The following is a 26979-nucleotide window of genomic DNA, read 5'->3' on the forward strand; positions in this document are numbered from 1 at the left end:
AAAGCTAAAAATCATTTTCTGGGAGAAGGTACTCACCATCAGCAGCACCCACATACTGCTCCCAGGAGTTCTTTTAGTTGTTTCCTTCTACTGAAAGGTTTCTTTGCAGCAGTCGTCCAGAGGATGGGTCTCCAGAAGTGCAGAACAGCTGCTGCATCCTGTGTTGGCAAACACAGGATTTTAAACTGTGTCCTGATGCTCTCCAGCGAAGCGTTGAGCATCAGCTAAACAGATTGCCTTCCTTTGTGGGATGCGTTAGTGACTGCTGAGGATGTCTTGTAGGGATCCCTCCCATGGGAATGTGGGACTAACTACTGTGAGGAACCCACCTTTCCCTCTCCAGGACACATGAGTCAACAGTAGTTCATCTTCCCGAGCCCCAGAAGAGCCCCTAGCCCTCACTAGCTCTCTGCAAAATGATGAAGAACTATGACACCTCCTGAGTCATGGCACTCTTGCAGCTTGAAGCTCCCAGGCTCTAGGGTCACTGCCCTGACGACTTGCTTCTGAAGTATGGTGAGCAGAAAATCACAAGTATTTCCCCACACAATATTTTGGAAAGAAAAAAAAAATCATTTTCACTTTTTCCATTCTTTTGGAAGAAACTTTCCAGCTACTTGCTTAAAAACAAACAAACAAACCCCAAAGCAGAAAACATCCAGCTTCTCGCTATTTCCAGTGTTTTCGAATTATCCTTTCAGTTTGGGGATTATTTTTTGATGTTGCTGAAAACCAAACTGTTTAGATATTTGCTTTTTTTAATGGTTTCAGCAAAACACATTGAAAAGATTTGGCTTCATCTGAATGTGGGTTAGGAACAAAATTCTCAAATATTTTGCAGGAAGAGAAATCCCTTTCCACCCAGCTCGGCCATCTGCCTGCCATAGTAATGCTCATTTCCTTGCTTACTTTACCCCTTTCCTCCCTCTTATGTTTGCACTGATTCTGAATTTCTCTGGACAGGGACTTTACCTTCCTTTACAATTGTTCGGCACTATATTTAGGGTATTACTTTCATGCAGATGAGAAGTAACGATAATGGATTTGAAAAAGTACATTTAAGTCTAAAGGCTATTTAAGATTCCCCATTCAATTTCATAGAATAATTAGCAGGCAAATCTATACAGAGCTTTAATTTTCAGTCTTTTCTGAGGTTAATTTCTTCAGGGTTCAGTCACAGTGCTAAGTGCTTTTTCTAGAAGTTTCTAGAAACATTTTTCTTGGTTGTTCCTCAGGACATAAGAATGCATTGGCCTTGATTCTTTGGCTTGTGGAAGCTGAATGTAAAAGCCCTTGGAAAAACTTGGACCACTGGACTTGGCTTAAAATGTTCAGCAATTCCATTTAGACATCCGGACTTTACTCAAAGTACTCAAGCCTAGAAATACAAGTTTTTCTCCCAAAGGGAAATAGAGTTTTTAGCAGGACTTCCTGACTGCTGCTGGTGGTGATATTACTGGGACAATCACCATTGTGGCAGTTCTTTGATGCTTCTCCTTCTGGCCCTTGCTGCAAAGTAGGAAGTAGCGAAGTGCCTGAAAACATAATTAATACCAGTAAAACTTTGATCAGTATTTTCATTAACGCATCTGCAAGTGTTTCAACTATATCAGGTAATAAAACCTCCCAGGGTCTTTTAATTGCCTTTTTATTACAGAAGGAGCTGATTGCACCACCACCAGTTACAGCAGGCTGAAACTTCACATGGCAAGCAAACGTGGTTAGGACAACCCAGCGCTCTCAGACCACAAGGCACGGAGTGGTGGAACTGGGAGCAAGCCCCATCAGCTTCAACTTGCCTATAGCAGTTTACTAGATAAATGCAGTTAAAAGACCTACCATTAGAAAAAAAAAAAAAAGATACTAGAATGTTATGGGTTCCAGTTTGCCAACATTTTCATGTGCCTTTGTTAACCAGATTGTTAATAATTGAATGACAATATCCCTTTGCAACACACAGGAGGTGACAGACACGCAAGTACTCTTTCCTAGCCTGGTTTCACAGTGTTAACGCCGTGTGCATGGCTGCTTGTGGCTATCAGTTTCTTCCTAGTAGCTTTTGGACCTGTTACCCAATTTCAACCTATTTGTCAGAGCATTCAAATACATTCAATGTGTATAAGTCTTAGGAAAATAGGTGCCTGGGTTCAGGAAAGTGATTTTGTCAGTGCTTCCACTAAACCTGCTGTATGAGCTCATCCCCTGTGAGACATCAGAAAATCGAGTCAGTCTTGAGCTACACGTCCAAGGGCTACATTGGTTCTGCTGCTCACGGGACTCTGGAAATGATTCATCTCACTCATGCACTCCTACACACACAGGCACTTTCCCTGCTCTCACCACAAGCAGTGCTTGGCAGGATGGTTTTCTGCAGCTGCATAGATACCCTTATGATCTCTTCTTTTCGCTGTCCTGTTTATCTCTGGGTAACAGGCATCACCTCTTCACGCCATCCTTCCCTGCTCTAATTTTATGCCATCTAGCTCTTCCTAATACCCAGGCCCCTTCATTAAATAATTGCTGTAAGGTGACTGACTGTGCATATGCTTCCTTTTCAGTGGTCCCATTTATGTTTTACCAACAAATGTCCCTAAAATACCGTCCCTGCTGCTTAAATGCTTTCTTGTCCTTATATGCTATTACTTGATCCATTTTTAATTCCACTTAGATCCCAGTTCTGCAACTTTCCTCTTGCATGTAATTTTTTTCTGAAGGCCTTTGGAGTATCTCTGTTTAGCATCTGTTGATTTGGAAATCACCTTCTTATCAACAGCAAGATCAAGTGAAAAATTATGTCAACCCTCTACTGCTGGGATCATTTATAGCACATTCCTCCTACCAGTTCATTCTTTTCCACACTTTTTCTTCATCCAGAAGAAGTGGGCCGGAGGGCAAAGGTGCAATCTGGTTCATAGTTGAACCTCCCCAAAGTGCAAAGGTGTGGGTAAGTATATTAGAGACACGGGGGTTAAATCCGCTATAGGGATCTCTGGTTTATTTTTCCCTAGAGCTTGGGTAACGTTTCCTCTTATTTTGTTCCCTCTCATGTTTTTATCCTGCAGTTTGAGGTAAAATCATCCTGAAGTCTCCCACGCCCTCCTAGTCATCTTTACTCCCTGCCATCTCAGCTCTTCTAAACCTTTCATTACTCAGAAACCCACTTCCACCTTCTCTCGTCTCTCTCACCTCTTTTGCACAAGTCTGTGACCTTCAGCCCCACTGGCTTTCCTTTCTCACCAGCGTTTTGTTACGTCTGATGTTGAAATCTCTTCTGTGTGCAGACGCTGTGAGTTCCCCTTTCCAGGTTGTCATGGTTCTTGTGTTGTTGTAAGAAAACAACCGATCGTGTTCCTACCACAAATCACTGTAAGACCATTTAGGGCAACTTGGCCTCCTTATCTGAGATCAGATCAGGGCCAGAACTAAAAACCTGTGCCACAAACTTTGGGGAGCCTGGATCCAATTCTGCATATTATGGCAAGATGTGGAAGCATCAGGCAGATGCACATTTTTATTCCACCACTTTATCTCTAGTCCACACAGTCTTAGTCACACCCAAGAACTTCTCAACACCCTAAAACAAGATCTTCAGTAAAAGCCATTAATATGGCACAGGAAAAGACCAGGAGACAATGAGAAGTCTGTTGATGTTCTAGGTCTTAGGTTAAATGACCAAAGCAGTCACTCCTTGGAAGCTGACAGCTGCCCATGCTACAGAAGAAAGCAAAGATGGTACCTTCTCCTCTGACCTTGGAGAAAATCTCGTCTCAACTCCAAGAAAAGGAAACAGCTTAACCTTACGTATATACATAAAAATGTCCGTGTGTCCAAAGTAAGACACACAAATAGAGAGAAACAGGGGATTTTTTTAATGTTCTTCATTGGGTAGGAAGTTCTCTCATGAATTTGCAGAAATGGACTCTCAAGAGAAGCTGGGGTTGTAACGTTTTCCCGAGCACCTGAACATAAAGACCTATTTCTCCTTGTAGCCTTTCTCCAAGGGCAGCCTGTTTGCTTTTTCATGAAACTGACTTGTTTTCTGCTCCCTCTGCTCTGGGATCTTCAGGGCTGCTCATCTTCCCATGCAGCCGGTTCTTCTGTCCATGTTCTCAGGAGCTCGTAGCGCGCACAGCTTCTCATTATCTGCTGCCAAACTAGTGATTTACTCGCAGCGGTGTTCCCATTGCAACACCACATTGCAATCCCCCGTTGTGGTGTCTCCAAAGAACCGTACGATTATAATACAAATGTTCAGAGGGTGGCTGCGAATCTGAAGGCGCAATGCTGGGTTGGGTTTGGCAGACTCGCAGGTAGCAAGCTTGGGTGGGTGCGGATTTCTGCCTGAATAATTAATCCATCCCTAGAAGCGTTATTTGAGGCTTGGGTGTCAGAGCAGATTTTGTTGAATTTTAATATTTCCTGTAACTCACACATCTCATCGTTGCCCAGTTATTGTTTCCAATGCTCTCTGGAACGATACCACCTTCCACTCGGTGGCAAGTTGCGGCTCTGTGAACACGTTAAATCTCTCATCCCATTCCAAAGTATTTTCAGCCCTCCAGCAAAGTATTTGTAATCTTGTCACCCCATGTGTTTTGATCTTCCAACACCCAGCAAGGGTGAATAAACTCGCCTTGTAACAGCTCCTCATTAAGGGAAAATGGCATATGACACACCCAATGAAACAAAGCAATGAGTAACAGTAATATTATAGACATATTTAAAATGTAGGTCTCAGATTCCAGCGATCATGGGTCCTGCTAAACCATTTCCATCCCAGCAACCCATCCTGTACCTACGAGTTATCCAAGCGAGGTGGGAAGCGTGAGGGAAGGGGAGACACCGCGGCGGTAGACCTGAATAAATGAGGCAGCCCCAGAGGCTGCTTTCCAGTTGCAACATTTTGGGATGAGTTGAGAAAGAAAGAAAATAAAGCAAGCAAAGTGCGTAGGAAGCACATTTCTTGTGGTAGTCAAGTGACACCCAAGTGTTCGGAAAAGCGCATGCCGACTGCATGTAGCTTCATGTGCAATTAGGAGGGACGTGGCCATTTACCGCAGCTGTGAATGCAGTTGCAATTAGTACAGTGAAAGTACAGGCCTGAAGTTTCCAAGTACAAAAATGCCATTTATACCGCTGTTTAGGAAAAGAAAAAAGGACATTAAACTGCAGTGGTTCCTGTTTCTTGGCAGGAATGGTAGAATTTTGTCACAGCACAAATTTGTGAATTCCCTTAAGATGTTATTGCTCATGCACAAACACCCGTGAGGTGATCCCTGTTTCTTTGGCAAACTGACCACTTTCTGGAGACTCTGCTCTGTAAAAATAAACCAAATGGAGTAGTTCTTTCCCTTTGGATTTTTCTCACTCAGGAAACACCTATGCCCAAATCCTTAGCTGGTGCAAATCTGCAAAGCTCCTCTGACTTCAGTAACGTGATGCCAAGTTCCTCCGTCAGAGAATGTGACCTGTTATTTTGGCTGAGCCTGTAAATGGCCAATTCTATGTTTTTGGACCAATTGTTAGGTAGCTAATCCTCCAATTTGCACATGCAGACTGTCTGAGCACTCCCCTGTGAGTTTGTGCCTGAGCAAAACTGTAGCCAACACAAAGCGAGTGGGCAAGCATCTAGGTGTGTGATTCAAAGCATGCAAACGTGAAGGCTGAGTTTAGATTTCCCCCAAACACAGCCCTTTAAATCTTTTTTTTTTTTTTTGCAAGCTCCTCACACACAAAAAACCCCACACATACACTCCCTCAAAACCCACTCTCGCAAAAACAGCTGTAAGAGAGGAAAAGACAATGAGGCGCATTGTGGAGGAGCAGTCAGTCAAATCTCCCCCTGCCTTCCCCACCCCGAGCCAGCACATGCCGGGAGTCAATCAGCTCTTCGGGGAGCACAGGGAAAACATACACCCACAGAAAGTACTCAGATAATCCCACTCCCTCAAATCCTTTCGGATTTCGGTGGTTTCAGTGTGGGACTTCCTTTCCACCGGCTTCTCTACTCCAAAACAATATTTTAAAATGAAGTTTTTTTGGGGAAAAGTGTATTTATTTTTTCTGGGTATCTTTTTCATCCTCATTGCGTTCTTCCAGAGAGAGAAAAGTCATTTTTACAAGGAGAGACTGATTAAGCCTGAGACTGTCGAAAGTGGAGCCTAAATGGAAGTTTATGCAGACACCTGCCAGTGCGGTCAGTGGAGGCTCTGCCGTAGCCAGCCCTGAAGAGGAAAAAGGAAGGTTCCTGGCCAGCGGCTTAAGAACCTAAACCATTAAGTTCTTCATTAGAAAAAAAATAACTCAGGGTTTTTACTTTAATTGTTTGACTCGTTCCTGAGAATAGCTGTGCAAACTACTTAGAATAATCTGAATTTTCAACAGGCTTGTTAGAGCCGCATGTGTCCAGCAAAGCCATCCCTGGCTGACCCCACTTGCAAGTGCTTCCACTGACCTCAGCGAGCTGGCCAGCGTGGAGAGGCTCACCCACATCGCTACTTGCAGTATTTTATTTACTACGGTAACGATGCAATGACACAAAGGCTCAGGAGCTATGGAACAATTACCTGTGAGATCGTGTGTGCCCGCTAAGCCCTTTTGAAAATGTGATTGAAGTGCTTGTGGAACAGGACTCCTTGCTGGTTGATGCTGATTTGTGGTACCCATCAGTATGTGGTGAGTCACAAGCAGCCTTTCTTCTGCTGTTTCCATCTTTCTTCTTCCAAGCAGCCTGGGGTCACGACGTGTCCAGCACTTAGAGTCTGTTTATGAACAAAATGCTGGGATTGCGAGATCCTCGTCTTTTGTGACGGAAGCAAGAGTCAGTGGAGCAAAAGGCAACTTTCCCTCCACATCCACTATCCAGTGACACATCCCTCCTTGTAGTGCCATTTCTGCCACTGGGAAGAGCAGGGGAGCGTTGAGCAAGCTCCGGGCCATCTGCATCCCAGGAGCACTTTTGGGCAGCTAGGGGATTTGCTGAGACCAGCAAGGAGGATGGGATGTGACAGGGCCCTGTCATGGTGGTGATGGTGGGACACCTGGCATGGTGGACCTTGTCCTTACCAACAAGGAAGGGCTGGTGGGGAGGGTCACAAACATGATCAGAGGGCTGGAGCACCTCTCCTGTGAGGACAGAGAGTTGGGATTGTTCAGCCTGGAGAAGAGAAGGCTCCCAGGAGTCCTTATAGCAGCCTTCCAGTACCTAAAGGGGTCCTACAGGAAGGATGGGGAGGGACTCTTGATCAGAGAGGGGAGTGATAGGATGAAGCGTAACGGTTTTAAACTGAAAGATGGTAGATTTAGATTAGATATTGGGAAGAAATTCTTTCCTGTGAGGGTGGTGAGGTCCTGGAACAGATTGTCCAGGGAGGCTGTGGCTGCCCCATCCCTGGAGGTGTTCAAGGCCAGGCTGGATGGGGCTTGGAGCAACCCCCCATGGCAAGGGGGTTGGAACTAGATGATCTTTAAGGTCCCTTCTAACCTGAATCATTCTATGATTCTATGATCCCAGCAAACACAGCTGCCTTGAGAAGGGAACTAGCTGATGGCAGTGTGCCCTGGTGCTGCCTGAGGCTGCCTGTGCCACCGGCTCCCCACAGCCCTACTCATGGTGGGATCCAAGGAATGAGAGCCATTCCTCGGTGCCCTGCAACCAGCACAGCTCGGGTGGGGTGTCTGGAAGAGATGGGCCAGCACATCATTGCTCTGTGTCCAAATACATCGCACAGGCATTTAATTTGTTCTCTAATTCCTGAGGATTTATGAGCCTCCATCTTCACTAATTTGCCTCAATACAACATCAGAAGGTGTTTGAGCATGTCCAGGAAGTATTAACATGGGACTAAGTGCTTCTAAAAATACTATGCCTGTTAGAGAGGGTTAAATTTAAAGTAAGGTTGGGTTTGGGGTTTTTTTTTTTTTGGTTTTGTTTTTGCCAGCAGCAGTACCCTTGAAGAGTCCAGTAACCTGTCTGCATCTTCAGAAAATTGCAGGTGTTTAAGCGGGCAGTGCTGAAAGGCAGACTGGGAGATAATACTTGTTTTTTACCCCTCCAAGGTTCTTCTGCTGCCGCTACGACTCCTCCGTGGGGTCCGATGGAGGATGCTTGGGCTCTGCATCAATGGGTCACCCCAAGCCTGTTGGGCAGGTTTGGCCGCCGAGGTGGGGATTATGTTCCGGGATGGTTCGCTGGGGCTGATTGTGCAGGACCCATCCTTTCCATGCACTTGCTTGCTGTCACCACAAACCCAATTCTGTGCTGTCCTGAAGCACAGCGGGTTCTTATCTCTCTTGCCTCTGTGGCTTCTGATTTACTGCGATTGAACTCCCAGCTAGTCTATTGCTGGGCAAACCTGCTGCAAATGCAGGCAATAAAACCAAAATGCTCCTTGCAGTTTGTAGTCTAGCACGCCGAAATAAAAAGGGTGAAAAGATTGTGCCTCTCTTCTTAGATAGGTTACCCCCAAGGATTTTTCTCTTCTACCCTCCTTTCTACCTGCCAGCCAGACAATATCTTTTACCAGTGCTCTCCCTTCCTTTTAAAAGACCTAGAGGCTCTAGAGGTTAGGAGATACCTTACTTGTTTTACTCTTCCTTCCCATTTTCTCCCCTCCATTTTTTTTTTTTTTTGCGCTCTTAAATATTGAATTCTGTCTTTAAAACTTCAAAACTTTGTCCTAATGTGATGCTAGAGCAAGGATGTCAGTCAGAGCCAGTCAGATTGGGAAAGGTTCCCCGTGACCACAGCGAGCCCTGCTCGGCCATCGCACCTTCTAGCCTTGAACTGCCCCGACGAGGAGCGGTTTGAGGGGAGGGAGACAGGGGAAAGTGATAGGGAACGAGAAATGGCTGCAGGTAGGCTCGAGGGAAAGGAAGCTCACTTCTGGGACACCTCAAACAGCTGCTGAGCAAAAGCATTAATAACTTGGGAAAAGAATAAAAGGGATGGGCGAAGCAAAACAAGAGGACCTGCCTGAATTCCCAGTCGGGTTTTGCACACACCAGTGACGATGATTCACTGTCTGGTTTTCACTTTGTTCCTTTCCTTTGGGACTTGGCAGTTTCCTAACTCCTGTAAAGCTCTGCCTGTCCTTTCACTTTTCCTGATCCTTTTGCTTTTTTCCTTTGGTTACTTTATTAGCAATGACCCAAACTACAGAAAATTTGCCCCCCTCCCCTTCTGTTTATTTAATTTAATTTAATTTAGTTTAATTATGCTATAAATTATTTAAGTGCTTTAAGAGCATAAATGAGAAAATAATTATTATTATTTTGTCAGACCTCGCCTCACTATTAAGAGGGCATTAATATTGGAAAGTTGATAAAAAATGTCTTCTTGGAAAGAGATATGTAGTGAAATGAAATCAGCCTCCATTATTCCTTTCCCATTTTTGTAGACATCTTCCCAAATTAAAATGGCCACCAAATATGCCTACTAAGCTATGGCAAGACTTACAGCAATGCTACTCCCCGAGCAAACCCTTCCCATTGAACCCTGGTGATCTCTCTGACTGGTGGCACTGGTGTGACATGTGGCTCCCCACACCTGGGTGGTGAAAGCTGGCACTGAGGCTTTGGTGGGGTGGGGATCTGGTCCTTTTTACTGGTAATGACAAAAATGTGGGTCTGGTCGCCCTGGCAGGGAGAAGAAAAGGCAGGATAAGACCTGCACACATCTCTTAACGCTGTTTTTTACCCTTTATGACTCTAAACCAAGCTGCAAGGCAGGCAGGAGGGAGGGCAGGGCGGCTGCCTGCATCTGCCGACGCCGCCAGCAAAGGACGAGGGAGCAGGTTGTCCCTGGAGAAATCACTTCTGGACTGTCAAAGACCTGCGGCAAACTTCCTGATAAGTGACATTTTTCCTCTAATGATTTTGCTTTAGTCAGAAAGAAAACATTGCCTTGTGTTTTGCTACAAGGTGAGTTGCCTCTCTTGTCTCACTCACTGCAAATTTCTTTTTCTTTTAAGCTTAGAACAGCGACATCCTCTTTACAGAAATCTACTTACTTTTCACTGAAGTTCACTAATTCGATCCCCAAACTTCCAAACTGAATATTTTAACCAGGTCTTTAATAAATACAGTGCTGGATGTCCCAGCCTGCAGCAGGAGGCTTCTCCTGCATGTCCCAGTAGTGCCGCAGCTTTCTCCACAGGAGAGCTGCCCGTGGCAGGTCCCGTGAGCCCCTTTTGCTCCATTTGGGTCCTGGTAATCCCTTTGATCTGTTCCCGTTCAGGTCCTGGTAATCCCTTTGGTCTGTTCCTCCAGCGCGTTGCAGAGGCGATGCCGGCTCCTCGGGAGAGCAGCCACCGCGAGGTGTTTGCTGCTGTCCCCCCTCGGCACCCAGACAACAGCCCCGACTCACAGGCAGCCACGTTCAGCCCCAAAGGGATGGTTTTAATAACACTTTCTGTTTCAAGGGGGAATAAAACTGTATTTTCTTCTCATCTCAGCCTCTGTTCCCTTCAGCTCTCATCAGGCAGCGGTTTGGGATGTTTATTGCTCTCTGTAATTTCTTTTGGGAACCCCTGATTTTTATTTTATGCAAGGCCTAATGCAAGTGTCTCCCAGTTTCAGAGAAGGGAAATTAATTTGTTTCCTCTTGATAGCAAAGTGTTTGCTTTTGCCATCAAGTTGAGCTCTAGATGGTATTCACCCTGGGCAGTGGCCTGGGCCTGCGGTCCTGCAGGGCTGAATTTGGGAATAAGCCTTGGTGAATAATTTATTTTTCAGTTTGGCTGCTGGGAGTCAAGGGGAAATTCAGTTTAATTCAAACTAAATCTCCCTCCTTCCCTGCACACATGTGTTTCCTTTTTTTTTTGCTGCACTTACCCAGGCTGCACAATGGGTAGTTTTGCTACCAGAGGCATGTATTTTGGCCTGTACATTTTTATATTTCTGTGCTGAGCTTGAAGACATCACTACCTATAGCCAGGGCGGGGGCCACAATGGAGCAAAACCACTCTCTGCATCCTGCCAAGATGCCAAAAGAATGTATTGTGATGGGGATAAAAAGGTGGCTTCAATCGCCATTCCCTCACCCACTTGCTGCTGCCGCGGGGCATGGCCAGACCCGGGGACGTTGTCGGTGGCCAGGGACAGATGCTGGGAGGTGGATGGTCCCTGCATGGCAGAAGGCAGCATCCACGTGAAGGGGACAGGAAAGTTCTTCGAGTCCTGTGCAAAGAGGAATCGGGAGTCTCTGAGCCCACCAACGTGTTTCACTTCCTCTGAAGATGGAAACTGGAAGCGATTCCTGGCAGTGACCTGCTTTATCATTGTGAACTGAACGTGGGTTTGACCTTGTTTGAAAGGTGAGGAAGGATCTCTCTGACTGTACATATTCTGCCTAGTGCGAGAGCTCTAGTATTTGACAAGTAAATATACTGCAAAAGGAACTTTGTTGCCATCGCTAATGTAGCCTGACAAAGTTCCTGGACCACTCCATAGCCACCAACTTGCTGCGGCTGTTTAAGGAGATGCTGATGAAATTTTTAGCCTAACAGTCTCCATCACCAGTTAATTCCTCTGCAGTGTTGAGTAGTGGTTATTTTTCAACTTACACTTGCTCCCCTCTCCACCTTAAAGGATTCCGGTACCTCCTTGCAGCCCATGTTTGCTGTAGGTGAGTCCATGCAGAGGAGGCTCCCAGGTCTTCCCGGGCTCCGTGCTGGACTGCTCCTCACAGCAGAAACGTGGGCTGTGTTGCTCCCATCTCACCCGTGCTCTCTGCAATGGAATTTATCCTTCCTGAGCAACAGGCGATGTGAGTCAGGACCGACCTTTTGAAAGGACAGTTGTTTTTTGCTGGCGAGGAATTCTTGAAAGAGGAAGTGGCTCTTGCACCCCAGTTCCTTTCGCTCAATTGGGTCACTTCTCAGAGTAACCCAAGGTAAGAGGATGAAAAATCACGTGCATCTCCCATCACGGTTCTCCTCTCCTTTCACAACTGTGCCACATACATTGGCAGTGCCCGTGGAAGTTCAGCACTGTTAAACCCTCCTGTCCTCCAGGGCAACAGAGAGTTTCCAGGGGCCTGCCCAGTTCAGCCTCTCCAGAAGCCAATGGGATTTTTCCAGGGGAAAAATGCAGCTTCAGTCACTTACTTTGGAGGTAGAAGATACCCAGAGTGAGGTTTTCAGTTTTACCCTTCTTGCAAATTTTCATTCAGAGACGCTTTCAGTCCAAATTCTTCTGTTTCAGGCAGAAAAAAAAGTTAACCTGAACTAAAGCTTCCCCAGCTGGGGTTAGCCGAGCACTGAACTTCTCTCTGGCGAAATAGGGCTACACGTGTCACTAAATCAGTAGGACATTATTTTGAAATGCCACTTGCCAAAGCAGGCTTGCTAAGAATAATATGTTTTTTATTCAAAACAGAGGGGCCGATTTCTCATTACTTTGTAGAGGTATTTACAGCTAAACCACCTTGTCTAGGTTATACAGGGTCACTCGGTGTCTGAATACCAGACAGGTGAGATACACGTGTATTACCTCCAGTTTGTTTTTTTTTACCATGCCTTCCATATAAGGTATATTTTCACTTCAAAACTTAACCTCTCTGTACATCAGGCTGGGGGAATTCACCATGCTGTGATTCAAAGCTCAGGCGAGCACCAGAGGAGATCACCCAGGGAGGGTGTGGATTTGTATCCCCAGATGCTTTTGAGAACAGGTTAGACAGACCAGGAGCTCCGTCAGTAGATCTGATCCCGCCTTAGGGAACTGAGGTGAACTACATGACCTCCCCGCGTCCCTTCCAGACTATTTTCCACAGCTCCAAGACCGGAGTTACAGCAGGAAAGGGAATTTGGCTCTTTGAGCATTTGGTTACTCTGCGAGTTCTGAATTTAACACATGCCGTTTTGTGGTCGGCAAAGCACCGGAGCACCGAGGATGGTACCGTGAAGGAGGCTCTTCTCTGGAATACAGAAATGCCAGCGGTCAACTCCAGGGAAGGTCTCCTACTGAGGACACAGGAGCATCACCAAAGCGTAGAAGCAGTCTCCAAAAGAGGTTGGACAACACCGGTGTCTGCTAATAAGAGGCTGAAGGGGGCCCTGCTGTAACTGCGGCATAACAGTCCCAGAAAGAAGCAACCTTTCTTTTTTTTTCCCCCCCACAAACACAGTGAGATTTGTTCTCCTCCTGTTAGCAACTGAAACATATATATCAGCCTTAACCCTCAGGCTAACATTAAGCTCATTGACTCATAGGCTTTTCAAATCAGGAGGGATTATTAGGCTCACCTTGTCTGCCCCCTTGCAGAGGCCTGAGAACCTCACCCAGGTATGCCTCCATAAAGTCATTAAATCCTGTTTGATCAAGTGCAAAGCCCTCACCTGACCTGGAGAGAGGAAAGGCAAGAGGGCAACGCAGCCACATGGCTGGTCCCATGTTGTATCACCAGGGGTGCGCACACTGCACAAGCTGTCTCTTGTACGTCTTCATCCACCATTACTTCTTCCAGTGAATCTGTACCTGACTGTCACATAACTTCCAGAGAGGGACAGAGTGACTAAGCCACCATCTCCCTTGGCTCTAACAGTCAAAGACTTCTTCTGTACATTTGCATCTGATTTGTAGTTTGAGTTTTCCCAGTTTTAGCCAAAAGAATTTTTGAGCAAAAAGCTACCTTTATTTTTGTCCTCAGTAATACTGCTTAGCTTTTATCCAGTACTCTTTATTGGCAGAGCTGAACGTGATCTACCAAGAGGGTCAGTATTTCCTCCCTGCCCCTCCGGGGAAAACTGGGACACAAAATAATTTAGGATAAGTTGTATTATTATGGGTTCATATTTCTAAAAAATAAAGGACCGCAAAAAGTGCTTTTTCTGTTCTCTTGATTGCACACAGTCTGATAATAATGGCATATGCAAAGTTATCTTCCTAAAAAAATATGATTTCTTGTCATCAATAACACTGTAAAAGCAGCTCTTTGGAAGATAATGCTCCATAAATCTGAACCATTCACTCCTGCATCTGCATTTTCTTTCTCTTTGAAAAGTTTTGTGATAGCAGAGAAATAAAGCCTACAAACTCAAATTAATCTAGTCTCCAGCTAGTCCTCAATAAAAGTGGTTAAATCAATAGGAAGCAATAGAATCAAAAAGTAGAGAGAAGTAATGGTACCCCAACAGAGGCATGAGAGAGGCAACTGCAGAGCCTATGGAGCTGTAACGCTGGGTAGTGGATTAGTCAGGAGGCACAAGCTGCTAAACAGAGCAGCACCCCCCCCTCCCCTTCAGTGTACTAATTAATCAGGCATAAAAAGCTCATCAAGGAGCAGTCCAGCAATGAGAACCAGACTGAAGCAAGGTTATCCTGAAGGTTAAAGGCACAGGATCTTCTTTTATTACTTAAAAAAAACAAAAGAAAATCCCCCTTGCCATCCTCCCCTGACACACTACTCAAGGGGTGACTTAAACCAACCCCCTCTTGCAGGGGAGGGAAGATTGACAGCTGTCGCTGAGGCATTAAATCTTCTCGGGAGGGGAAAGCGAACGACAAGGGCTAATACTGAGGATGGCTCATCAGCTTTGCCTTTCATTTTCCTGTCCTTTGTTCTTCAGCCTGGAGCTGTCATTGCATTTACATCGGTAGCCCTTGGTAGTTTGCTGGCTGTTGCCTTTTCATTTAAGCTGGAAAAGCTCAGCTCTCCAGGCAGACACCAAAATGAGCCCCTGCGCCTGGAAGTGCTCAGCATCATGTGAGCATGGTGGGAAAATCCAATTGCAGAGGTTTTATCCACTCCCATGATTTCTGACGTACACCCAAAACCTCAGTCTTCACTGGAGGTGCTAAACATTGGAGAATGGGGCCTTGCCTTCAGTTTTGGGAAATGTTTTTTGTTGATGACTGCGTGGAAGAAACCCCATGCATCATATGGCAGAGTGTTTTCTGGGCCTTTGGAGGACAAGCAAACTGCTATTGATCTTGTTCCTCAGGCCACCAGGAAATGGTCATTGTCAAGCAGGACCACCTTGGTTCTGTAAACGTTAGGGGTGATGTACACTACTGCCCTCTACTGCCATGATCACCCAGATTTAACCACAGGTCATGCGTTAGAGTCATACCTGAGTCGTCTTTAGCTCAAATGGGAAATCTGTTCTTGGAACAGGACTGTCTATGCTAGGTCCTTGCAACCCTTGTGAAGTTCTCGATGGCCATGGCACACAGCAGAGAAGCAGCCATGACATGCTAGTTAACAAGATATATTACAGCCTGGTAACTAACTTTAATATATCCCAAAACAGTCATTGATTCAATCAGCGTTGTCAACTAAGTGCTTCACAGAAGAACCGATGGTTGTCTTTTCTTCATATTGCTCCAGCTCATTGCAACTGCTCCTGAAGCGGGCAGTCTCAGAAGTGCAGCGAAGAGCCGGATTAGCCAGGACAGTGCCCTCATCCAGATGTCATGCCTGGCTTTTTTATGTGGACTGGAGTTAGGAACTTGCAGCCAGAACTTCAAAGGATCGATGGGATTAAATAATATAGTCTTTCCAGAATCTGTGCTTCTATTGACCTCTCTGCTCCTCAAAAGTAAGAACAATATCATTTCTTTCTCTTGGCCTCTGTCTCTTGTGGTTCTACCATAATCTTTTTCAGGCCTGCGTTAATGACTTATCAAATGTGATTAATGCCCCTAGCCTGAAGGGATGTTGGTATCAGAGAGTAACAGAAGGAGCAATGGTCGTAATGGAAGCGATGCTGGAGAAATGCCACTGCTTTGCAGCCCTGAGTTGTTGGAGAGCTGACTCGTCTGCAAAACTGCACTCTGTAACACTTCAGTGCTGCTGACCATGTTTGCCCAAAAGCAAGCATCATTTCTTGGGAAAAGGGAAGAGGACTCAGACCCCACACTCCGTTTGGTGGCTGCTGGCATCAGTCAGGGGATGAAGTGGCCGGAAAGACAAAACCCTAATATAAACAGGCAGAATGGAGAGGGGGGACAGGGAAGAGAGGCGAGGGAGGAAGTGCTAACCAAAGGAAATACAAATTAGATCTGAAGTATATAGCACTAAAAAGGTTACTTGGCTGTTACTGAGATAAATGAATGGAGAATGAGACAGACATGAAGAGCCTGAAAGTGTTTGCAGTGGGTTGAAGTACCAGGACTCTCACACTCTGTGCAATCTCTCTGCAAAGTAAAATACTTTAACGGCGCTGAGCTTTTCTGTTGACTACAAGCTGCTTTGGAGGAGGTGTCCTTCCGTCTTGTTCTTCTACTCCGTACTGGACTTCTCTTAATCAGGAATGAATACCCAGGTTAAACTAGGTAGGAGCTTTGCAATGCAGAGGAGAGATTATTGGCTCTTATGTTTTGGCTACAGGAGAAATGAAGCTAAACTGAAGCATGATGGAGTTATTGGAGAAGAGTGATGTTTTTTCCAAGCTTTATGTTCATGAGGAAGCAAATGCTGCTCCACCTTGGGCCAAAGGCTATGTCTACACCTAGCTAAGATAGACTACCCCAAGGATAGCCTGAAGCCAAGCACCTCATGTTGCTATTTTCTGCAGCCAGAACTCAGCCTGAGTCTGTGAGCTGGTAGATGCCATCTGCCTCTGCCAGGAGTAGTGCTTGGTCCCTCACAGGAAAGGCTCAAGCACATTTTGTCTGCCCTACATTGGTCATATAAGAGGCTGCAAGGCATAGCACGGAGTGCCATGGCTAAGCAGCAGAGGATACACCCAGGACCTCTCCTGTCCCACTGTCAGCTGGATCACCCACAACTAGCCTGAAGGATGCTTCCACAGGTGAGTGGAGTGAAAGGGAAGTGAACATTGCCTCAGGTGACACTTTGAGTTTGCGTTCACAGAGTAAAGTAGCTGCAGCCAGTGGATCCTTACTGGAATAATTGGAAAGTCTTGCATAGGGCACCTAAATCTACTTCTAAATTAGGTGCAAGAATGAGTTTCAATAAATGCACCAGAGAAGGAGTAGGATCATCAACCACAAAGCCCAAAGAGAAAATTTATAGCTTAGGTATAACTTCAGTGTTGACCTGTATTTACAAAATATGGAGACCCACCAGCATGTTAGGCGCAAATTTAGACACTGGTAAAGAAGTGCCCATAAAAGCTCCTCTATATCGAACAGAAAGATGTCATCACCACAAACTGCCTGTACCAAAACGAATCAAGAAGCTGTTGATGTACTTGGTACATGCCCTTTAGGTACCAAACATACATCCACATATTAAGCCATCACTAGGACGAGGAAGATGAGTGTGTTTGGAAAAAGAACCTTGAGGGCAGAACAACTGTCCCAGCATCAAAGCTGCAAGAAAGGCGGGAGTGCCAAGGTATAGTTTTCATCCAGTGTGCTTGTCTTGGTATTAAAATTATGATGATGACCAAGGGTAGTGAAGCTATGGATGCACAGCTGATAAGCAACTTCATGCTAACCGACCTGTAGGCTCAGCCCAGAAGTCATAAGACCAACTTAGAAAAAAAATAATCAGCTAATGCTGATCATCAGCAGTGAACTGAACTTGTCAAGGTGCTACTGTTATTTATTGCTATTAATAATAACAGTGACAAATAATATATTTTGCTGTGATAACCTCTGATCTTCAAAGATTAAAGTTTCCTTCCTTTTAAAACTATTAAATAGTATCTTGCTTAAAAGACATCACAGGTCACTGGCTCTTCTGGCTCTTTTCATACTCAACATAAGCAGTATTATTTGCATTGAACACAGTAGACCTTTCCCTCTGGAACTAAAGCAAAACCTTGGAAAGATGGGAAATGTGTACTCCTTCCTTGCCAAATGGGCTGAATTGATTGTTTTTTTTTAAGTTTTCATTGAGTCTTTGTCATTAGCTCTCTGTAAATAGGTTTGTCAACTTCTCATTTTGAAGCTGCCTGTGCACACTGAACTTCAGACCTCGTGGAAAGAGAGGAAAATAAAGGTGCACTATACTAATGGGTGCGCTGAGAACGGTGGGTGGTCTTCTAGGACATGGTCTACAGAAACACGTGCTGGGCTGTAAGAGCGACTGGCAGCAGGAGTGGCACGTGGAGAGGAAGAACAGGTAAGGACCAGGAAAGTCAGGGTATTACAAAGTCACAAAGTATCACAAATTGCAACTTTTGAACAGCGTTTCCATGGAGAAAACGGCAGGTAAACTCAGATTCTGCAACCCAAATCAATTTCTTTTAAGGAACAGAGTCAGTGAACAGGGAAGAGAAATCCTTTTTTAAGCACTTTTCAAATGCCACAGGTACAAACTGCATTTTTCTTGATTGAAATGTTTGTGGTGTTGGTTTTTTTTTCAGTCTGTTTTTTTTTGTTCGTTTGTTTTCTGATCGGGTTTTGATTTTTTTCTTTTTTCTTCCCCCCCCCCCCCCTCCATCCAGCTTTGCTAAGAGGTTTTGAATGATCACAACGTACAGAATATTGACACCCAAGCCTGGGCAGGAGAAGAACTTCTTAGTCCAGCATCCACCCTAGTGATACCTCTGAAGTTAGTAAATAGTAGGACCAGTCAAGATTGCTTTAGGTGAAAATACAATTATGGGAATGAACCAAATATGATGAAGAGTTGCTATGCAAGGGAGCTGGTTCACTTTCTCAGTTGGGGTCACCTTGGTGCTATGAAACTTAAGGGTTTTTTGTAGTGAGTGAGAGTGAGAAGAACAGAAACTTCATTTTGAATCAGGTTTGGCCTGAAACTCTGACTGTAGTTTTTGCTGTTAGAACTGGCAACTGGGACAGATCTGGTTAATTTTCTTTTTATTTTCCTGTGAAAATACAGACAAAAGTTGGTGAGGCTCGTAAAAAACTTGAAAGTCACTGTCAAAATAGACAGACCAAGTGCAGGTAGAACACAATAATTTGAAATGCTGAAATGGTGACTACTGCTGGCCTATACGCCTTGTAGTAATGGAGACACAATTTAGGTCTGAGATTGGCTGGATTATCTTCTGGTGTCACGTTCCTGTGACTGAACAGGAAGCCTTGGGAAAGCAGGGGTTTATTTCAGATACCTACCCAGGTAGGGTGAATCCATGCCTGAGGGGTTATTTTGTTCATCCGAGGCAAATCCATTCAGAGCTTTCATTTTTAGCTTAATCGTGGAGGTGAAAGGGGCGTTTTTATGACCAACTGAAATTGTGCTGCTTGGTATGAATTCTTGATCTTCTGAATGAGTTTATTTAAGGGACTGCAAGAGACACACAATACCTACTTCTTGCTGTTTTTCAGAGAGATCAAGAAAGTGCTAGTTCTTATCAAGAAAGAAGGATGAGAACAGAGAAGCCCGTTTTCCATATTCAGCTTTGCTGTAACCTATTGCAACTTACTGGAAAGGTAGCATTTGAGAGCAGTTCATGCCCAAGCATAGGAAATCTGTAGTTCACATAGTCATCCAACAGACAAAGTCCTGAACTGCCCTTTCTCAGAGCCCTGATGTGATCTGGCTTCAGGGTAGAGCACTCTTACGAAGTACCCAGATTAAATATACAGCAGATGTAGGCTATGACATGGGCATGTAGGCAACAGCTCTTATTAGAAAATTAAGTGTTGTTAGGGCCGTTCTCTGGCAATGAGGCCAACTGACCTGGAATGAGCCATGTCCATGTTACGAAGCTCTTCCAGCCACCACACAGGATGACTGAACACACGGCATCCCTTGGGAATGGTCTCTGGCTGTGCTAACTCCGAAATTCCTGGGACATATGTGGGAGAACACTAATTGATCCAGGCCAAAAATGTGCCAGGGCAGGTTCTAGGAATTTAACAGTATAGACTATCAAATTCCAAAGCCTGGGAATATTACCTGCCACTGTTTAATTTACTAGCAGCATAGGTGTAGCCCTAAGGGCTTATGCACACACACAGACACCTATGGTGCATTTGAGATGAGTTTCAAAAGGTGCTTGGCAGATAATGTGATGATCAAGAGACTCGCTTAAGAACAACAAACTCGCTGCTGCCTTTCGGAGTTCACATTAGAGCTTTTTTCATTGTGCTTCCCATGGCTAGAGATCGTTCTTTTACATACGGACAGCACCTAAAGTACTGCTGAGAATACTGGAGATAAACGCATAAATAAAATATGTCCCCTTTACTCTGCCTCATCCTGTATTCTAGTCCAGCAGACAGACATTAGAGATGCATTTCATGCAATCTGTGTTGAAAGTAAAAACCCGGTAGCATTTTCCTCCTGACTGTGTACGCCAGAGAGAGTGTGAGCCACCGGGGAAAGGAGAACACGGAAGGCTTATTTGTCCAGTTTTCAAGGAAATTCACTTCTCCCTGCAGATTAATTCTGATTGTACAATGGCAGGTTTAAAATGCTTGATTCTTGTTTGTGTCTGTTTTTTAACCCGTATCTCAAGAGGATTTAATTAGATTTGATGTTCATGATATGCTATTTACCGGATTATGATGAGATCAGCTGATAACGCTTGACACAAACTTGGCAACTTGTTTGGTGCTTTCTCAGTCTTTAGAATTTAATTATGGCAATTTCAAAACAGGAAGCTTGGAAACAACATGGGGATTAAGGACTTGCTCTTGCCCCACTGGGATCAATGAGTTGTGCCATTGGTCGTCACTGCTGTCACCGGCTCTCAGAGTGTGCAACCGCCTGGGATGTGTGCGCACGTGTCCCTGTTCTGCCTGGAATGGACCAAATGCCAACGACTTCTCTCCTTGGAAATGATTCTCCCAAGGGATCTCATCAACTTCTATATGTTTTCGTGGCTTAGGTGAGATCAGTGTTAAGTGACACTGTAAGGATACATGTAGACATACAAAAACCTGTGACTTAACGTTTTTAAGCAATTTCCCAGTGAATCTGCATGGATATATGCCCCAGTGCAGCATAAAATAAGTTCAAATGTGCAGGGCCAGAGCAGACAGAGTTCTTCATGGTAAGGACTATTTGCACGAAAGTGCTATTTTTCCACACTTCCACTCATTTTAAGATTTCTTTCCTTTTTACCATGAGAAACTACTTCTGGTGGAGGCTGCTCTGTCCCGTCTGTGAGCCATCCAAACGCCAAGAGCTCTGCACACTGCAGTGTACACAAGCAAGTTCCTTCCTAAATCTACCTATGGCTAAGGATCAAAAGATAGTGGTTGAAATACAGAATTGTTTCGTTTTATAGCTTTCCACAAGCATAGAGATCGCATCTCTCTCTGTTTAATCTGTATTTTAAGCACCTAATAAACGGCCTTGCAATCAAAGCATCTGAGCACCCACAGCTCTTATTGAAACCAAGGGGATGTAAGTTACTCCCAGAACCAAGTCCCAGGTCTCGTTTTTGAGCACACATCCCGCCGATGCATGGTGCCAGCTAAGTGGAGAGCCTTTCTCCTATTTTCCAGTGTAAAGAAATGAAGTAGGCATTTCTGATATTTTAGCCCCCAGACAGTTAAGCATGGATTCTCGGGCCATTTTAATAATGGCAAAAAAATGTAGATGTATGTATGGGGAGAGCCAAGGGGATTCAGGAGCAAACATCACAGCTGAGATGTGAGGGCTTCAGACACTTAAATGTTTTTGACAATCCACGTTTCTCACCTTCTTTGGAAGCAGCATCTGCTACAACTGCTGAATTCGCTGCTGCAGAGGAACACCCCAAGCCCAAGTATGAACCCAGCCCGTGCTCTGACAAAAGCTATTTCCGAAATACCTTTTCGAATTCATTGTCCTTCCATAAGGCACTGTGTTGTCCTTCCTTCTTTGGAAGTGGTGAGAAACAAAAAAAAGTCCTCTGCAAATTGAACTATAGTTGGTTAGAAAATATTACGAGGTTTGATCCCATTTCTACAGGTTTGCAGATAAGACGTAGACACGCTCTTCTAGACAAGTCCCAGTCTATCCACCATTACACGGCACGGTAAGTGAGGCAGTCTGCTCCGAGGTACTCTACCCACAGTCTACATCCTTATCTTAAAGTTGATAATTGCTTGTCAAATTGATTGACATTTGTAGAACTGTCTTTTCCATGAGACATTACTCCCTCCACACACACCCACCAAAAAAAGAATAGACAATTTGATTTTGTACTGTTTTTCCCCTCTTTTAAGCACAGTAACTTTTTCTGCCTAAAAGTAGTAATTACTTAATGAATAGTCCTCCATGTTTCCCTGTCAGTCACTCACTGTAATGAACAACTCGTTTTGTCTGCTTTGTTAACAATAAAAAAAGTATTAAACTACTACTAATAAAGATTTTCTAGGACTTCGCTGTTAACACACAGGGTGCCCCACGGAATGTATGATTGGGATAACAAGAGGGGGAGGGTGAATTTTCTCTCTAGACATCAAACAACAGTTTGTACTTTTCTTTGAGCTATGGAACTATTTTCCCCTGGCTTCTTCTCCTGTATCTTCTTATCTTCAACCATCCTGAATAATTGGAGCATATTTAGGGAACCAAGTCCAGCTATTATTTGTTCCCCCTCTGTGAAAGTTGTTTTTTTGTTGTTGTTGTTTTTTTTTAAAGCCAGATCTGTGAACCTCTGTTGAGCTGCCGGTATTGAGGTCAAGGCTTTTTACAAGCTAGAATTTTTATCATGAACTGGAGCCCAGAGTTAATTGTAGACAAAGACACATTGTTGTTTCCATTAGGATTTACAGTACCACTGAATTTTAATTATTGGGTAACATTTCTTCCATTATAGTGCTCACTCCTCCTCCCATTTTTGTGCCAACCCACGTTTCTTTTAGTGGCAGCAGCTTGCAATGCGAAGTGCAGAATACCCCCAATAAATAAACAAATTGTGATCTCAACTTTGACGAAACATTGTATTTGTCCCAGCTTAAAACATAAAAGCAACAACAACAAAAAAAAAGCCAAGAGAACAATTTAATGCAAACTACAAACTGCGATCTATTGTTTCCTGTTTATCGGCACCGGTTACTTTTAAAGTTCAAAGCCCAGTCCTAGACAAGAGCTATACAGGAGGTCTTTATCATTGCTGGGACAAAACACTCACTTCTTACTGACAAAAGCTCTTGTGGTCATTAAAATGTTCTCGTATTCTTTCTATTTGATGATAAAATAGACATGCTGAAATGCTTCATCAATTGCCATGAAGCAAATGCTTCTATGGAGTTTTCAGGCAAGTAAAACTAACAATTCACTCCTAGACTGTGAGCGGTTTCATAGACAGAGTGTTTGTATGATTGAGCCTCGAGTCTTCTTTAAAAAGCAACAAGCACTAGTTTCAAAAGGCATCTAACAAACATGAGACTGTATGTATTAATTGGCTTGGCTCTTAATTTTCCTCCCAGTCTCCATGCTTGAGTTCTGTGCAATATGTGGAGCCTCAGTCTGTGGAGCAGAGTTGATTTAAGTAGCCCCAAAAGTATAATGGGAAAAAATGAAGCATTCAATCAATAAAAATCCGCTTTCTGAACCAATTGTATAAATAGTTAACATTGGTTTATCACTTATTCTCTAGCCACTTCCGTCCTGTGTGTTGGTTTATGAGCCATGGATATACCTCGTATATAAACAAAAAGAAAAAAGAAAAGTTTTTTGGGCTGGACCAGTCAACTTGAAATGAATTCAAGCCCCAGTGGGGGATGACATCATAGGCGTGGTGGGTTTCTAAGCTGAAATAAACCCAGAGAGGGCCCTGGCGAGGTTTTGTGCGTGGGAGGACTGTGTGTGCAATGCACGGGGTAGGTCCCTGTTGTGTGCATCCCAGAGGCAGAGCCTTGCCAAATGCTTGTGTCCAGTCTGCGGTGCCAATAGTCAGCAAGGAGGGAATAAGAAGGCTCCTTTTTAATGATTTTATGAACCTTTCACCCCCTTTTATTCTTCCTGCTGTGTTCTTCTCTCTCTTCCCTCCCATTTGTCTTCCAGCTCCCACCCACAGCGCAGCTCGGATTCTGCCGCTGGATAAGGTGGTCTCCGTGCAGTTCTCCCAAGTGCCCATATTTGCCTTTTGCTCACCAGGTCGGAGTGTGGTCTTTGGGTGCGTGGGAGGAATTATTCCCTTTCTCACATCCAGCTGACCATGGCTGCTGCCTCCATGGACAAGCCAAGTTCTGGTCAGCCAAAGGGGTGGGCAAATACTTGTTTCCCTTCAAAACTTCTTGATAATGAGGAGAACCTATGAGCTGGTCCCTGGGGGAACGCCAGCAGGAGCTGTAGAATTGCAGTGGGACTGTCTTTTCTTCCTCCACTCCCATATCGGGACCGAGTGAAAGGCTTAGATGAGTTCAGCAAAAAATATCAAAGTCAAGGAGAAGGAGAAAGGGGTCTGTACCTCTTATGAAAATGTAAATTGCCTAAGGAAAATATGTCACCCAGCAGCATCACTGCAGAGATGGAGGTCAGTCTCCTGGCCTGTTCTCTTTGGTTTAACTGCAGTGGTAAATGTTTAAAGAGATTGAGGTCCAGCCTCTTTCTGTGGCTGTCATTTCTTGTGCATATGTAGAGTGGATCACATACACATCTTTAAGGACCTGATTTAGTTACATGCTTAAAAAACAAAACAAAATTGATTTGGAGGAAGGGATACCAGCAATCAAGTCACAGGGGGACCTTTTTCCTCCTGTTGGCTTACTGATAACAGCGTGGATGCGCTGAGGCGAAGCAGCAGCATCGCCATTACAAGCAATATTGTCTTGTCTCTCTGCCTCTGCAAGATCTGGATCCTCATTCCTGCAGGATGCAGGACCAGACTTCGGTTCCCCATTGCTTTAGCTCTTCTTCTATGAGAACAGACCAGTTCTGAGGGCTAAAATTTGAGAGTGGAACACAGAGGAAACCCATGCCCAAAGGAAACTCTTCAGCAAGATATCAGCAGTTGTTCTGAATCTTGCAGTTGATAAGAACATTGTCTTTACAGTCTAATTCCCATTGCTTTCACCTCAGATACAAACACTACCCTCCTGACAGACTGTTCCTTAACAACCCCTACTATCTTTGGAAGACACAGATTGACCCTTGAGATAAATCAATGCCAGTCAATTCTGGGCGTGTAAACACACCAGTTTGACTTAAAAAAAAAAGTTATGCAGTTGGTTGAGATTTCTGAAACTCATCTGCAAGGGGAGAAGCCAACGCACGGCATGGGTGCTGTGCTGAAGGCTGCCTGTCCTTGCTCTTACAGATGACTGCATGAGGCAATTCTGTGTGAAGGAGGCAACGGGACTTCCCAGGGACCCAAGGGGGGCTTAGCTACTGTAACCACAGAGCCAATAATAATAAAAAAAAAATTAGGGAAGAGGTAGGTACTGGCCACTGTGTACCGATGGCTGGGAGAAGTGAGATTTCCTGTACCCTGTTATGGGTCAACGAAAAAAGCACGACAGATGGCTGTTGGGTTGAGTCTTAGGAAAGAAACCCCAAATGGGATGGTGCCTTTCAAAGAGCCTTCTGTGCCTCAGAAGAGCAAATATGAGAGGATGGGTCATAGCTCTGTTCTGCCGTGTCACGTTGGGAAGTGATGAGAGAAGGGTTCCTATTGTAAAAACAGCAAAAGATCAAGTCTTTCATCAATGATGCGAGGGCAAGGCTTTAACGGAGAGGTGACTAAGATCACCAACGGCTCTCATGCTTGCAACAGCTCAAGAAGTGATCCGGTTCTCCAAGGGGCAGAGCACACAGCAGGACCCGCTGGCAGCTGGTGAACAGAGGGTGACTCAGTTATTTGGAAAATGACTTTCCTCAACTGCTGGTTTTGGAGCCTTACTTCGAAACTCCCGGTTTTGCAAATATCACTTTTGCTGATTATGCATGACTTGGCGTTCTTGGAGAGAAATGCAGAGAGGTCTTTCCCGGCATCCAGCGACTGCTCAGAGAGTGAACCATGGTCTTTGCCATGAAGGTACCATTTATTCCTGGCAAATCTGTTTGGCAGGATATATACGTTTTGTCATGTAAAGTGACCACTGTCTTTCTTTTGCTGGCAAGCCTAGTAGCCAGGCAGCAGCCATATGTCTAAAGAGAATCCATCTTAGCTGTTCCAGAAGTAACATGGCTGAAAAGTGAGATCCTGATAATGATTTGGGAGTTGCTGTTAGCACAACTGATTGTGGCAGAGCAAACAATTCCCTGTGTAATAAAGACATTTTCCCCTGTCAATAAACTTCTTGCCAGAGCTCAATAAAACAGGATACACTGAATTGACAGAAGGTCCCAGATTTACAGAGTGTAACTGAAGGATAGTTTTCAACATTCGGTTTTCCACTGCAATCTGAATTTTTTTTGGTAAAAAAAGGAAAAAAGAAAGAGGGAATTTCCTCTTTCCTCTCTCTCTTCCTAATTTTAACTGGTTTTCTTGGAATCTTTATAACTATGGGGATTAAACTGAGCTCTGCATGTGCATTTTCTGTACATGCAATTAACAAATGCTTGTCTTTCAGCTCTTTTAGTAAGCAAAAGAAAACAGAACAGGATTAACTTTGCTATCCTCCATTGAAAATGAGTTCCCCTACTGAGCAGTAAGCACAACCATGGAATACGTGGTACTTACTTAATACTCTGGAAAAATATTCTTTGTTGGACTTGTGTGATCTTTCCTAAATTATTTTGCTTGTTGTTTTTTGGGGTTGCTTTTTTTGGTTTTTTTTGTTTTTTTTTTTTTTTTTTTCACCCAGAAGGGACAATCAACATAATTGCCGTATACACACTGGACACGTATATTTTTTCCAGTAACTTTAATGAGAGCCAGGCTTGTGTAAGGAATCTAAGGGTGAGTTTTTTCCTGCTCCCTCTCACATCAAAAGAAAAGTCTTCATTGACTTCATTACTGCTAGGTCAGGATGGAGTAAGATATTGGGAAATAACACTCTGAGAAGAAAAGTAGCATCAGCAAGATGCTGTAGTATCATTCTCTTATCGCAAGTGACTATCAAATTTATATAAATGTAAATCACTAGTTGCACTAATATTTTGCAGAGTACCTAATGCAGCAGCTATTTAATGAAGCAGAGGAGTAGTAGCAATGCAGTAGACGAATCCTCCCAGTGTTTTTATGCAAGTTTTATCAAGTCTAGAGAACC

General features: G+C 44.3%; 1 long non-coding RNA gene across 1 annotated transcript in view; it reads right to left on the bottom strand.

Annotated features, from left to right (window-relative positions):
* Positions 1-26979, bottom strand: part of LOC128916641 (uncharacterized) — a 31773-nt gene that overhangs the window by 3094 nt on the left and 1700 nt on the right. Inside the window, exon 2 of the long non-coding RNA XR_008469028.1 lies at positions 37-158. This is a non-coding gene — a long non-coding RNA (uncharacterized LOC128916641). The remainder of the gene's footprint in view (positions 1-36; positions 159-26979) is intronic.

The sequence above is a fragment of the Rissa tridactyla genome, chromosome 12 (genome assembly GCF_028500815.1).
Source record: "Rissa tridactyla isolate bRisTri1 chromosome 12, bRisTri1.patW.cur.20221130, whole genome shotgun sequence".
Lineage (NCBI taxonomy): Eukaryota > Metazoa > Chordata > Aves > Charadriiformes > Laridae > Rissa > Rissa tridactyla.